Below are 15,420 nucleotides of genomic sequence, written 5' to 3'. Positions count from 1 at the left end.
TTGTGAGTAGTGAAGCAATGCTATAGGTGTCTCTCTTTATCTTTATTTTTCTCTATTCCCGCCCCCCCCACCTCCTGTCCATTCAATTTCTGGCTGTCTCTATCCAACAAATAAAGAAAGATAATAAAAAAAAATTAGTTTCTGTTTTGGAATAAAATTTCAATCATTTTCATTTCAAAGCAATTAGAATATTATAAAAACGTAAAAACAACCTGGCTAACTAAGCTTATATGTCAGTGATAATCTCTTCTATAATTTAAACTTTATTTTAACCCAGTAGGAAAACTCTGCCTTATGTTACTTCAAAGATAAAGAAATAAAACAAAACCAAGAATTAAAAACCACAAAAGATTGAATTTGGAATTCAACTGTCTCTAGAAAATCAGTTTTTGTGATATTACCCTGCCACAACTTAAGTACATGTCAAATAACTTTTAGAAAATAACAGTGATTTTTTTTTTCTCATCATCACTGTAAATGCTGTAAAAATGAAAACAAGGGTACTGGTTATTTCTTTTACCTTAAGTTCCAGATGACTTGAAAATCACCTATTTGAACAAATGCTTTATTATGGAGATGAAAGAGTCCAGTTACTTGAGAGAAGAGTAGTGGGGTTTTTAAATGCACATTGCATGCTGAAAATTTGTATTTGAAATGATGAAAGTGCCATATATAGCAGACATGTCTAATCTTGACAAAAGATTTTTAAGTCTTCTCAAATACAGTGCTTCACCTACTTGTTCAAAGGAAAGTAGTGTATTTTAAAATAATTATCCAAAGGATGAAACGAGATTTTGCATTACAGTAATGCAAATCTTGCTACAATTAAAAACAGGCCTTTTGTGGCATTTCGGTGATAGAACACAGGACTTGCATGCATGGGGCTCTTGATTCAATCTGTAGCATCACATATGCTAGAATGAGTTTTCTCTCACTTTCTTTCTCTTGTTAGTAAACAATTAAATATTTTTACAACATTTAAAGAAATACTTCTTGTGAAAATATAACTTAGTCACAACTAATTTTCAAAAATGAACACCGTATCACCAGAATAATTGAAACTTGACCATCTCACATACTGTTATTTTGATAGAACGGTTAGAAAAAAATATGTATCGAGGGTGGGAAACACAAAAGAAAACATATATCATAGAGACAGGCACATACTACCCTGTGTTCAACAGTCACACTATCAATAAGAATGATGCCTGTGAAGCTAACCCTTACCAACGCCTCAAGTGGTACTAAAGGCTAATTAAGACGATCCTAATTGAGTTTTAGTTTTTAAAAATTAAGTACAAACTCAGTTATTCAATAAAGAGATGTAGTCGTTTGGTGTGTTTCTAGGCGCCGAATATAGCAATTTACTATTGACAAGCACTAACAGACGAGGTCATTTCACAAGTATAGTGTGGACAAAGGTGAACCGGGCAACTGATGAAATCTGTGGCCAAGGCGAAATAGCAATCTCTGAGCCAAATGGTAATAAAGTTACTGAAATGAAGCAATGTAGTTTCTAAACTGAACTGTCATAAAGGAGGATGTGGGCCTCAAACTGAAATGTCAGTAGTAATTAAAATATTATTTCTCTTTTTCAAAAAGTTCCAAATGGCTTTAATATGTCTTATCAATTTTCTAATTCAAGCAACTCAAAGTGAGGTTAGAAAGATCCTGCAAAGTGGACAAGGGAAATGGTATGGGCAAGGTAGAGGTTTGGAGAGACAGAAGACAAAATCTCTTAAGGGCAGGAAAAAAAAATAATAATGGGAGTAAGTAATTACACTAACACACTGATGTCTATCACTGAGTTCACAAACAAAATACATCTTACTCTGGAAAAGATAAAGGAGTGCAGAATATGATATGAATATTTTCAAAGGGCTGGCTGCATAGAGACTATGTTTGTTGTTCAAAAGAATATAGGAAGTTTCTATGAGGCAAGAGGACAAAATAAATAGTTCTCAAAAATGGATTTCTTCTGAAGAGCTCAGGCATTCTCTGTGGGAGGCTCTCCAATAGGTACCTACTTGAAATGGCTGGCTTATTTAGTCCAATATGAGATCAATTTTATTCACGAAGTATGCGACTGATATTGTTTGTTGCCATCATAAACAGAGCTTTAAGAAATGCACTTGTGGGAGTCGGGCAGTAGCTCAGCGGGTTAAGTGCAAGTGGCGCAAAGCCCAAGGATCGGCATAAAGATCCCGGTTCGAGCCCCCAGATCCCCACCTGTAGGGCAGTCACTTCACAAGTGGTGAAGCAGGTCTTCAGGTGCCTATTTTTCTCTCCCCCTCTCTATCTTCCCCTCCTCTCTCCATTTCTCCCTGTCCTATCCAACAGCAATGACATCAATAATAACTACAACAACAAAACAACAAGGGCAACAAAAGGGAATAAATAAATAAATATCAAACAAACAAACAAAAGAAATGCACTGGTTTTGTGTGTTTAGCTTGAGCAGAGTGTGAGCTCCTTCCTAGTGAGAAGGAAAGCCTTGTAATTATTATGGTAGCATTTTGCTGCTGTCATGGCAAAAGTAAATCAGATCATATATCTATGAATGATTTATATGATATGCTATAGAATCACAGAGTTTATAACTTGAAATGTTCAAAATATCAGACTTAGGATATTTATTTTACCTTCAAGTAGACTGAGGGAATGAACTCAGAAATGAACTTAGAAAAAAAAAACAAACCTCATGGAAATGGAGAGGATTCTCTATGTGTATACTAGGGTGTTAAGACCAAGAAGCTATTTGCTGTTTGGCAGAAGATCTACAGAATTTTGCAGGCCTCTGTTCCCCTAACCCAAGAAGCTCTTTCTTGGCAGTATCTATTCATCTTCAGTATCACAAAATAATACATAGCATTGCCTATAGAATGAAAGATGGTTTTTCTTATCATAACTGTGAGACAAAAATAAAACTGTATTTTCAAACGGGCAAACTGATCTTTCTTTTTTTTTTTTCTTAGAGCCTTCATACCAAAAGAAAAAAGAAATACATTAGTGGCAGGGTAGTGACACACTCCGTAGAGCAAACATGTTACCATGTTTGAAAGCCAAGGTTCATTCGGTTCAGCCCTCGGTCCCCACCTGGATGTGGGAAGCTTTATAAGCAGTAGAGCTGTACTGCAGGTTTCTTTCTTTCTTTATTTCTCTCCCTCTTGCTGTCTGAATTTATTTCTCTTTTTGTCTGTCAAAAAGGGGGGGGGTGATAGTAGCAGTGTAATCATGTAGGCCTTGAACCCCATGATCCTGGTGGTAAAGAAAAATGTCTTGAACTCTTACGCAGAAGGTCCCAAGTTTGATCCCAAATATCTCATGTGCTAATAATGCTGTGGTTTTTCTCCCTCTCTTTCTTTCATTAATAAGTAAATAAAAATAAAATAGAAATACGTTGTCAATAAATCCTTTCTTATAAAATATTTTCTCATGGCTTTACCAATGTAAACATAGGATGTCATATAGGATCTCATAAAGGAACCAACAATACAGACATCAACAAATTAAGCAAAAGTTGATTAAAATGAACAATTGAGTGATGTTTCTCTACTAGAAAGCAGATAGCAAATGTTTGTAAAATCTTCTTTAGAGTTTTGTACTTTATACGCAAAATCTGTAGACTTTACATGAAAGTAGTGATTTGAATTAAAGTTCCAATAAAATCACAAGCATCCAGCAAATAAAATATTTTCAACACAGAAAGAAATTGTGTCAATAAGCAGTATCAATTTTTAGGGGATAAGGGTAAACATCTATACAGCTTTCAAAACCTATGGAATTTCAGCCCAGAGTTTCTATGATCCTTAGAAAGAACTACAAAGTAAAATTTTATAGGGCTACAAATGACCCATCATTGGAAAACATAAAGATTAAGCAACATTTGGTCTGTCCTTGGTTTATTTTGTTTTGTAAAGACCTTCCTCCACAAGACATAAATCTCAAAGGAGCAGAAAAATCACAGACGATCAAAACACAGACCAACAAGAGAATCTTCCCAAGTTTGGATGCGACAAACGCAGGTGAAAATGTGCTGGCAAAAAGCAACGTAAAGCAAAACACAGTCAGACTTGCATTCCTGCTGGAAAACAATATCAGATTTAGTTCTGTGCAAGATTTCACGCTGCCTGACTGTGACATAATAGTTCAGATAAATAAAAGGTTTTATTTAGCACCAATTTGAACAAAACCCAATGTTTAACTTATGACACAATGGGATTTGGAGGTCTTCTTCCTCACCTTAAAAGGAAGTAAGTCAGAATTCCCCATGAGACAATGGTGCTATTTCAGCTTGTTTGGTGCCCACCCACACTCCAGGTAATAATTTATTTATTAGTAAAATAAGGACCTATGACACTAGCTAAAGAGACACAATTACAAGATTACACAGAGCCAAGTGTTCACCTGTATACAATAGTTTGTCTGACTACAAAGAGCCATGTCACTTCAAATCTTTTTATTTCATACAAGCCCCTTATTGCTTCATTAAACACACTCACTCACACACACATTAGGAAAGAGCATGTTTTTACAACAAAGCTGCAACAAATATATATATATATATATACATATATATATATATATATATATATATATATATATATGTAATGTCCTTTTTGCACCGAAGTTATTGCCTGAACTAGGAGATGCTTGCCTTCTCAAAGAAGCCCGGTTACCATAACAAATGTATATTTTACCAGTCTCAGAACTCTAATTGTGTTTAATACTGTTTCATGTTGCATCAAAGTATAAAATCAATACCATTTGTCCAACACACAGGAAAAATGGAATCTGTAAATGGCTCTTATTGAGTAATTAAACACCTATTATTGTCATGGGTAGTGAAACAATGAATATGATAAGATAAAGTTTTGCAAAAAATACTGCAGTGATTAATACCTCCCTACATATTAAATAAAAATGACTGCCTTTTGTGCAGTACTGCTGGCAGAAGAACAGGGACGTGAGAAGTAGTTGCCAGTGCCACAATAACAGGCTAACCTTGAACTGAACTCCTTTCCTCAAGAAATTAAATGCTGTTGCAGGACTTTAAATCCCCCCACTTAGAGCTCATTTGTGAGCCATGTAACCTGCAGTTCCTGAAAAGAACTCATTATCTTCAAAAGAAGAATCCTTTTATATTTTCTTATGAATGTGTATATTGTTTCTGCACACACACACACACACACACACACACACACACACACACACACAACCTCAATGTCCAAAAAAGATTTTTAAAAAAATACATATTAATAGCTTAAGCAAGGAGGTAAAGAGACTTGTACCAATAAGATATCATTTCTACTTTCAAGAATGCAAGTCCTGAATGCAATCTGTTATGGAAAACTGAAGAATAGATTGTGAATGAGGTTAAATAAAAACGCATATATAGAAAAAGAGGTAAGTCTGTTAGGCTGGTACTAACACTGTTGGTTATTCTGTTGCTAGAGTCTCTGTATCTTTCTAGCATGCTGTCTCTCTCCGGAATAAGTACAAAACCCCTCATTTTATAGCTCCCTCCCCAACATGTGCCGTGTACACACACACACACACACACACACACACACTCACACACACACTCCCACCTACCACATGACTGTTCCATTGGTATCTCCCTAACCCCCCCCCTCTTTCTCTCTCTCTCTCTCTTTCTCTCTCTTTAAACTTATGAATGATGCACCAGGAACAACTACAAAGTAGAAAAGATGAATCTATGGATGTGACACTTATAAAGGGTAGCCCTATTTCACAAGTGAGATGGGACAAAAAAGAAAGAAAAAAGGCCAGTGAGGCAATAACTGCTCACTGAATTACCATTAAATTGTAAGATTTACAATCCAATGTACAGTAAGTGCATATCTAATGGAGTTTGTCCTCTAAAAGAATATAAAGTGAATCTTCACTGCATTGAGATGTGTGGTAATGTTTCTTTTACTCCGTTTTTTTTCTAATCAAGAGCAAAAATCAAAAATATAAAAAAGGACATCTTGATGGTATGTCAGAAAAACTCTGAGGAAAACTTAGCTTATCTAATTTTAAATGTACTTTATATTAACTATTCTCATTTTTCTATTGAACTGAATTAATTCATCTAAACTTAAAATGCAAGGCATGACAAAATCTGCATAGAAAAACAGAAACCATGATCATCAACATAAATGCATGAACAGTAAAACTTTTCCTGAATTAGTTGTCATGGTAGAAAGTCTAAATTATGTTTTATAAATGACAATTTTCATTGAAGGAAGGAAAAAAAGCAAGATTTTAATAGTTATATAATGTCATTTAATAGTAGCAGATAAGTTATGTTGACAGTATAGAAAATGGTCAAATAATGTTTTAATACAGTCCATTTTTAACTATTATGACTGTTTTATTGACATAAACAAAAACAGAAAAGAATTTTCTATTGTGGAGCAAAACTACTTAAAGTAATTCTTTAATAGTTAGTAGCAAATTCCAACAAGTATTCCCTGTGCTGCTTCCTAAAATAAACATTCATCATACAATAATGCCCATTTTCCATCTCACAACAGCAAGCCAAAAATTTATATACATTTGGCCAGAGATTCATGCATATAAATAAAATTTTAGAAAAGCTTTTTTGAAGATGATACAAAGTAGAATAAATAAACTTGAAATATTTATTTATTTTGCTTAGGTAAGTAGGTGTACTGATAAAGAAGTCACTCAGAAGTCACTGTCATTGACTTAGTTAAATAAAATGCAAAAATATCATAGAAATTTTGCAAACCTATGCTTCAATGTTCTCATCTCTCCCCTACATAATCTAAATTTTATTTTAAAGGATTAAAACAACACATATCATATGCAATGATGTTCTTATTTTATAAACCTGAGAATATCAAGTTTGTTAAAGGTGAAGTGATGGAATTATCAAACCAAGTGACTGTGTCATAAGAGCTTTCAGTAAGGTGCTCTACAGAAACGCCTAACTAAACAGCAGCAGCATAAAGAATTTAATATATAAGATAATATACACACAGATCTCACTTTTTCACACAGACACAGACAAAAACCTTCCTGGCTATAAAAAATATAAAACAGATTCACTATTGCTTATAAAGCAAAAGGTTAATTTTCACTTCAGTGCTAGTTTAAATGGGGAATATTTTTCTCCATGCTCTTGTCAAAAATATTTGAAAGACTGTCTTAAAAATCTCTTGGTTAAAGCCCCTCTCCACGCTACAGTACGCCGGAGAATTTTCAGCCTCTGATGAAGACTAGTGGACCACCTGATACTTTTTCAGCAGGGTGATGAAATTAAAGGATGGCTTTGATTTGCTTGAAGGATTACTTCCTTTACTTAATTGTTTAAAGTGCATGGTATTAACACAAAGGCATTGGGGGGGGGGGAGAAAATTAAGAAGGTGACTGAAGAGTCTGAGCTAATTGCAAACTGATTAGATTGTGTCATGCAAGAGCTCTCCCTCCATTACATACCATCACAAGCTCTGGTCTTTCCACCCTGCTGCTGCAGCAAACAAGCTGATTTGCTAACAAAGTGGTCAGCTCGAGCACTTGCACAGCGGCTCACGGGGTCCACAGACGGCTGCTCTCCATGCAGAGAATCTCAAGCTCCATTTTCCAATCTGATTACATGGCTCCTTGTTCCAGCAGCCTTAAACCTTCATGGCAGTTTACCAACATTTTCATCACTTTTTTCTTTTACAAAGCCAAAGAAATGATAAGCTCTCAGGTACCCAGAATTTCATAGTCAGTGGCTGGCCAGCAGCCAGCATTCCCCCACCACACAACTGTTTCAGGCCACACTGCATAAAGCAGACAGGATTTACCAGACAACGCAAAACTATTAGAATTTTGCTGTGTGTACAAATAAGCAGCATGTTTCTGTCCTTACAGATGTCGACTATTGTGTCTAATCACATCTAGGATGTACAGAGACCTAATAAGTGCCCAGACTGCCCACTCCCTTAAAAAAAAAGGCAATGCAAAGTAAGCCAATGAGCATATGCCCCTGAACTCACTATGCTCATAATGTGATCAAGAACTCAGCTTAGAAAATGCAAAGTACTAATAAATGCTTTTGTTTTTTTGTCTTAGTTTAACTACATCAATTACCTCCATTACTATGAAAATGACCCTAGAAACTTTTCATTAAAATCTAAAATTCATGGGATGACACAAAATAAATGTCCACCATATCAAAACTTTGGCAACCCCACAGAACTAAACCAAAAAAAAAAAAAAAAAAGCTTCAATTGAGCACAACTTTTAACATCTAAAGAAACTTGATGAGGATGGATGAATTTTACTTGCTTCTAATACCCCCCCCAAATAAACACATGCTACAATTAGCACTAGTTTCCACATCATATATTCACAATCAAAAGTTAAGAGCTTTGCCATTTCAAGCAGAAAACCTCTGTGTGGGCCCCTCTTTCTACGTAATAATCTTAAAACTCATATTTTACTTATAGCCCTTGAGCCAACAATTCAAAATAAGCATGAGCCTAAATGTGAACTTTAGAGTGAGATAATGAGAACATTCATTCACTGAATGCTTCTATTAGAGAGAGAGAGACAACAAGAAACAAACAAAAAAAGGTAACCTTCAATCATGGCATATAACTTTCAAGTATAGATGGGGAGAGGGGAAGGATTTTAATGGCTTTGATAATTCCTGGTTTGTTTTTTTGTATACAACTGATCTATAATGAAGGGCTTAAAGAGGGGAGGGAGGGAAAGAAGAGGAATTTACAGCTATTGGAAAAAATGTACAACTCAACTCACACAATGCCTCAATACTTCATCCCTCCAGTGCACTGACCCTCTGTATCTCGGAGTCATTAGCTAAAGTCCCAGTCCTGCCTCCAGGTAGGGGAATTTGAACCCTCAAACTGAAGTAAGAAGATTTGAGACTTTGAGCATACTAGACAGAAGGGTCATTCCTTCTTGCTCAGGAGGAGGATGCTTATTCCCTGGGGAGGGGAAAACTGGATGAGTGACTGTCTCAAGACTCAGGTGATGGACATGCTGCTGACTCAGGAATGGACTGTGACAGCCACCTTGCTTCAGTCCAGTCGCACTGCGTAGGAGTAGTTATAGGGCAGCCTCATTGACAGGTGCATAAAAAAGTTAGGAGAGAATAGAACAGAGAGGAAAGGAATGAACAAATGTAGCCTATCTCTTTCTCTAAAGTACATATATAGGAATTAAACTTTTCTCTTTACTTCCAGTCCAATCAAATTAAAGACACATTTGTGGAGATACATATCTAGAACACTTACCACCTTTCTATATGGACTTTAAAAGTGGACATGTATTTTACAAACTAATGGACCAAGATTAGTATATAGCCACATCCATAATGCTGCAAAAACCTATCAACTCATACAAAGTATAGACATAAACCCATATATGTATTTGCATGTGGGTGGCATTCTGCATAAATGACTGTCAACTTAAAATGCCATTCTCTAATTTATATGCAAATTCTACCTCTGGTAAAATAAAGACATATTTTAAGCAGCTTATAGTGCCAACACATTATTCCCATGAATGATTCCTAGTAAACTATTTATGCCAACTGTGGGCTGATATATATATATATGATTTATTGGATGGTGAACGAAACCACTTAAACTATAGTTGTCTGTATGAATCAGTAATTTTCATGTTTCTAATTAAAATGTAAACAGCGTAATGAAGACATCAAGTTTTTAGGCAAATGTGTCTTTCAGTGCCACTTGGGGTATGGTAATTACTGGAGCAGATCTATGGATGCTCCTGAATCCTCTACAAGTCCAGATTAAAAGCATTACTGCTAAACCTGGCTTTTTACACAAGGGAATTGTGTGCTCTAACACATTCCCAGTTTGCTTACAGATGCACATCAGTATTACCTTTAAAAATTGCTCATTAAAAAATAACAATGGAAAATAACAAATGAAGCAATTTATATTTAAAATGTTGATTATAAAACATTCACTGGCACTCAAAATGCTGGAAATAGATCTACTCAGATTTGGTTCCCTGCCACTAGATTCTTAAGGGAAAAAAGGAAAAGAAACACAGCCAAAACACTGTCTACCCAAAATGTCTACAGGCCAAATCTGGGTAGAGGAGAAGTGTGATTCCAGATGTAAAAATAAGTTAATTTTTAAGACTAATCTTGTAAATGAACAATTTTAATACAAAGAAATACAACTCATAAATTGGAAAAAATTTAAATACCATAATTCATGAAGTAGAAATAGCATTTCTCCTAGCATATTAAAAAATGTAAAAGTGCCTTTGACATGACACTGTAATCGGTTTTCCCTTTAACTTTAGCATCTTTTTTCTCTCTGAAATCATCAAAATTTATCCTAAAGCAAATGACCTCTTACATGTGCTAAAGAAACAATCACCTCTTCAGCTTACAACTGTTAATTGAACTTCTCTCTGAAGTCTTTTTTTCCAAGTTAACCAGCACACTTGCTTTACATATTTACTACCTAGCTCTTGAACAGTCCATTTCTTAAAAATTCAAATCCTAGTTCACATTCCCCTTCATATACCCACTTGGAACTATTGTAGCCACACTGGCAGTTGAGTAGTTATAGCTGAAATCCACATTGACATAAAATGTCTAAAATGTATGATAAAAGGAGTATTCTCCTTTCCCCCTCCCACTCCCCACCTCTGGGCTCAAAGTGCACAGACTGACTGATATAGCCAATTTTCATATTATTTTAACATAAATGCTAGGCAAGCATGTTGCTAAGGTTGGCTGTGGAACAGAGAATGGATAAGAAGTCTGTGTGTGTGTGTGTGTGTGTGCGTGTGTGTGTGTGTGTGTCATATGAATGACAGAAAGACAGCAATTTTTGCACTTCTATATTTTATTACTAAAGAATGCAGACAAATAAATGTATATCGGCTATCCAGAGGTCAAAGTGAATGTTTAATATGAATATGCTTCCTACCACTTTTCTATTTGAAAACATAAGCTTTTGTTTTTTCCCTGACTTGGGTATAGAAACATTTTTGGTTGGGGGAGGGGAAGGACACGAAGAAACAGAAAGGATCAGAAAGATACACAATTTAGTAATTTTTAATTTTTTAACACCTCTAGGGGCTTGGGGGGGTCCAAAGCTGATTAAACAAGACCAAGTGTTTTGTTGGCTTAGGGGTGATATCATAGTTGTGTTCAATATCAGAAGTGTTACGAGTACAGGCATCATTTCTATTCGCTTTGTGCCAGAAAGGTAAACACTGCATTGCATTGTGGATTAAAACAATAAGAAATCCCTTTCCTCTCAGGCTTTCAAGGCCGTGTTAATCGGGTGTAATTTTTAATGAACACTAGCTGCTTGGTACTCATTCAAGATATTTCATTAGAAGGATATTCATTTAAAAATCAACATTTCAACCATATCAAGCTGTAACCTTTCTTGAAATGTAAATGAATGGTTTAAATGAGAAGATTAATAAAGAAGGGATGTTCCAATTCCAAGCATGGCATGCTATGTATTTTTAAATTTGTCTATGCCAGATGCTGTCAGTCAGAACAAAAAACTGTCCAAGCAGACAATCTGTGCGTCTGAATGTTGATCATGTTGGAAAGTACAGGGGGGGAGGGGGGGAGTGTGTCAAGGATTCATGGTCCTTCATCTTTGCAGTAGAGCAAACACGTCTCTCAGTATAGCGACAGACAGCTGCTTCCACTTTCTAATGTGCCCTAACTTAGATCACTGAAAGAATTGTCAGCACTCAGAGAAACACACAAAGATAACACAGCCAGCTGCCATGGAGGGGAAAAACAGCACAGCTCAGAAGAAATGGGATTTGTTCCATTTGCATGATGCTGCCTCCCCTGGGCCCCTTTCTTTCAAATCCAAAGCACAAAAGACAACACTTAACATATTTGCTTAAAGATGACAACCTCATGTTGATTTCATTTGGATGTAACAGTGTCAGGATTACAGATATAAGAATATATTATATCTGTAACAGAGACTGACAAATGTAGCCATCAGTGGAACTGTCTGATTCATCTGCTTATACAGCCATTTTACCATCCCAAGGGTGCCATCTAAGTAGTAACTTTAGAAGACTGAAGGTCTAATTTTATTACACCACATTTCAACCTACTAAACAATATTATTTCTAAAATAGATCATTTTTATTGGAAGTCTCCCTGATGAAAAATCCAGTAGACACCAGAGAATTTATGAACTGTATGGGTCCTTTGAACTCAATATACTGCCCATTTTAAACAACTTTTCTTACTATATAGCAAAATCCCAATATCAAGTAAGTGAGAGAGAAAATACCTGTGTTTTCAGTATGTTAGTGGTATGCTATACAGATTAGATAAATCTATTGGTAGATGGACAAACAATTGCTAATGGACTAATAAGGCCATACCTGGCCCATTTGAATATATTCTTTGTAACCACTTATATTTATCAATTACATTAGGTGTCTTCCTTCAATACAGTATCTACACTTCAACAGCAACTATATAAATAACCACTGCCTGTCAATATCCTTTAGACAAATACTCAGTTTGCTTACCAGTTAAGATAGTTCTCAGGCAGAAGGGAAAAAAAAACCATAACAAAACATGAAAATGATATAAAACTAAGTACTGACTACTTGCTAGTTATTATCATATGTAGCTTTGGAAACCATGATTCTAATCTGAAGACTACATAGTGTCCGAATCATTGCCCTATATGGCTTTAGCAATTCTGAGTTTATTTTTTAAGTAAACATAAGGGCTAGGATGTTGTGATTAAATAGATACGTTTGCATTTATATTACTCTTACTTCATTGAAACTACAGGTTTGGGAACAGAGGATAGGTAGAGAAGACAGGACCAGCCTTTTCATATATGCAGTACACACACACACACACACACACACACACACACACACACAATTTCTGGACATATTCAGCCATACACTGTAACAAACTGACCTGCCATAATAAAATGCTGGTTGTCTACACTCCTGCTTTGTCCAAAGGAACAGCACTGCTTCATGTTGCTATTTACTGGCAACAGTATAATTCACTCATTTGGTCTTGTTTTATAAAATAGAGTTAACTGCTATGTGTGAAATTTCTACACAGCAGATGGTTACCAATCACTATTTTCCATTTGTTTAGTTTGTAGTAAGAATAAGAAAAAACTGTGGAGTAGTAAAGCAAAGAAAACTAACAGTATGAATAATAAACCAACCACTGCCAGATGCTAAAAAAAAAAATCTCGTTTTATCACATAGTATATCAAGGCTAAATATAATTTTGAGGGGCAAGGGAGATTATTTGTCCCATCCTCATCCACAAAGGGAAATTCCATTTAATAATTTATTTTATTTCTTAGTGTAAAAGTCTCTAAGATTTAGTCTCTCTATTTATTTTTAAGTGATCAAAGTTTCCAGAAGCAACTTATTATAACCATTAATGTTTGTCATTGCCAAACTGAAATCACTTTCTTTACCTCTAAGTGGCCCAGTTGTCCAACAGAAAATGGGAAATAGGAGCCATTTGTGGACAAGTGCACATGCACAGAAAATTAAGCTGTAAATATCTGGGCTGGGTTATTACTAGAATCTGGAAACATCTGGGACTATAGAACAAGCCAAGCCCCATTTCCACAATGTCCAGGTAATTGCTTACATGATTTATACCTTACTGTTTCTGTTAAAAAGTGTCTTTAAAGAGAAACATTTGTAGACTAGATTCTACAATAAAAACTGGAATCTGATTTCAAGGATATATACACATGACTAAACGCAACCTCAGACAAAGACTGGATACTAAAAGAAGGTGTGGTCAGTCTCTGAAAGAAAACAGGCACACCAGGAAAGCAAACTTTAAATGGCTTATTTGAGGTTAGTTATGAATTTTCAGCAAAATGACTCATTTAAAATTCCTCTTCTGTACACGTGACAAGGTTAGACACAAGTTGTCTTAGGGAGACCCATAATTCATCATTTGTTTCCAATTTTGGTTTTTTAATATTTGTGTATTCATTTTCTTTGGTGATCAATGGGGTTCCCTTCTCTAGGAAGAGGTCTTGCAGATAGAAAAACAGAGACAGAACAAGAGAGAGATGGAGAGGAAGACATCACGCATTGAAGTTTCCTTCAGTGTAGTGAGGGCCAGGCTGGAACCTGGGTTGTGTCCATGACAAAATAAGTGTATTATGCAATTGAGCTATTTGGGGGCCCTAAGTAATTTCTAATAAATCTTAGTTAAGAATATGCGAAAAAATTGGCTCACTTAGTGTCTGTAATGAAGTTACTAACCTCACTATTAAAAATGAAAAAGCTGCAATTGCTATCTATCATTTGTTTCATAGTTTGCTTTACAGACTACACACACACACACACACACACTGTAATAGGCATATGTAACTGTATTTACTTGAACAAAATGCATTTGGGGCCACGTGATGGTGCACCTGGTTGAGCACATATGTTACACAAGTTACCCGAGTTCTAGCCCCTAGTCCCCACCTGCAAGGGGAAAGCCTCATGGGCTGTGAAGCAGGCCTGCAGATTTCTCTCCCCCTCTCACCCCCTTCCCTCTTAATTTCTGGCTATCTCTATTCAATAAAATAAATAAATAAATAAATAAATAAAGATCTAAAAAGACGCATTTCATTTTAGATTTTAAGCCAAGAGGGCAAAGGTAGATTCAGATGTTCATAAATACCATGTTTAGACCTAACCAAAAGTTCTACCACTAACAAATATAAACTTTACTCATGATGGCAACATGATAACAATAAAACCAAGACAAGATAAAAACACAGACATTTCTTTCCATGACTCATATTTGTGACCATTAACTTATATTACAACACTCTCAGGAAAATTATTCATGGTCCTTCAGTGAGAGAACTAAAGGAAAACTGACTGACAATCTTTAGAGTAGAAAGTCTTCATGGATATTGTACTTTAGTTAGTTTTAAACTCTACAACTTTCTCATTATAAGTCAGGTAGAGTTTTAAAAGCACATCTATTAAATCTTTCCTAGATCATTCTAGTTTTGTCAAGCCACAGTTACATAAGACTTTAGAAACCATAGTCATTATTCTCAATTGCTTGGACTCTCACTTATACCTAAACAGTTTTAACTTGTCTAAAACTTATCAAAGGGCTTCCAGAAAAGCAGAAGAGATGATTTAACAATGAAACTTACAGCACACTGCAGTCAAACTACAAAAATGTTTTTGCTGCTTTCAACATATTGTTTCACAATCTTTATTATTCTACCTTAAAAGCACTGCCTTTCTTTACTGCTGAAGCTCTTTGCTAAAGATGCTATGTTTTCACGCAATTAAACTAAGCAGCATTTGTCCACTATAGCTCACTGTAGCTCACTTAATGGTACATCTCTGCTACCATCCAGGTTCAACAATCAGCACTGA

At 35.5% G+C, this 15,420-nt stretch overlaps 1 protein-coding gene across 3 annotated transcripts in view; it reads right to left on the bottom strand.

The window, feature by feature from the left end:
- The window catches only part of FIGN (fidgetin, microtubule severing factor), a 146,053-nt gene that overhangs the window by 113,323 nt on the left and 17,310 nt on the right, over window positions 1–15,420 (bottom strand). Inside the window, exon 3 of one of the 3 annotated variants that reach the window (XM_060177802.1) lies at window positions 521–548. The exons of the other annotated variants lie outside the window; for them this stretch is intronic. The gene's annotated coding sequence lies outside the window, so the exon portion shown is untranslated. The remainder of the gene's footprint in view (window positions 1–520; window positions 549–15,420) is intronic. 3 annotated transcript variants of the gene reach the window in all.

This window comes from Erinaceus europaeus, chromosome 18, assembly GCF_950295315.1.
Source record: "Erinaceus europaeus chromosome 18, mEriEur2.1, whole genome shotgun sequence".
Lineage (NCBI taxonomy): Eukaryota > Metazoa > Chordata > Mammalia > Eulipotyphla > Erinaceidae > Erinaceus > Erinaceus europaeus.
This window is presented reverse-complemented; position numbering and strand designations above follow the sequence as displayed.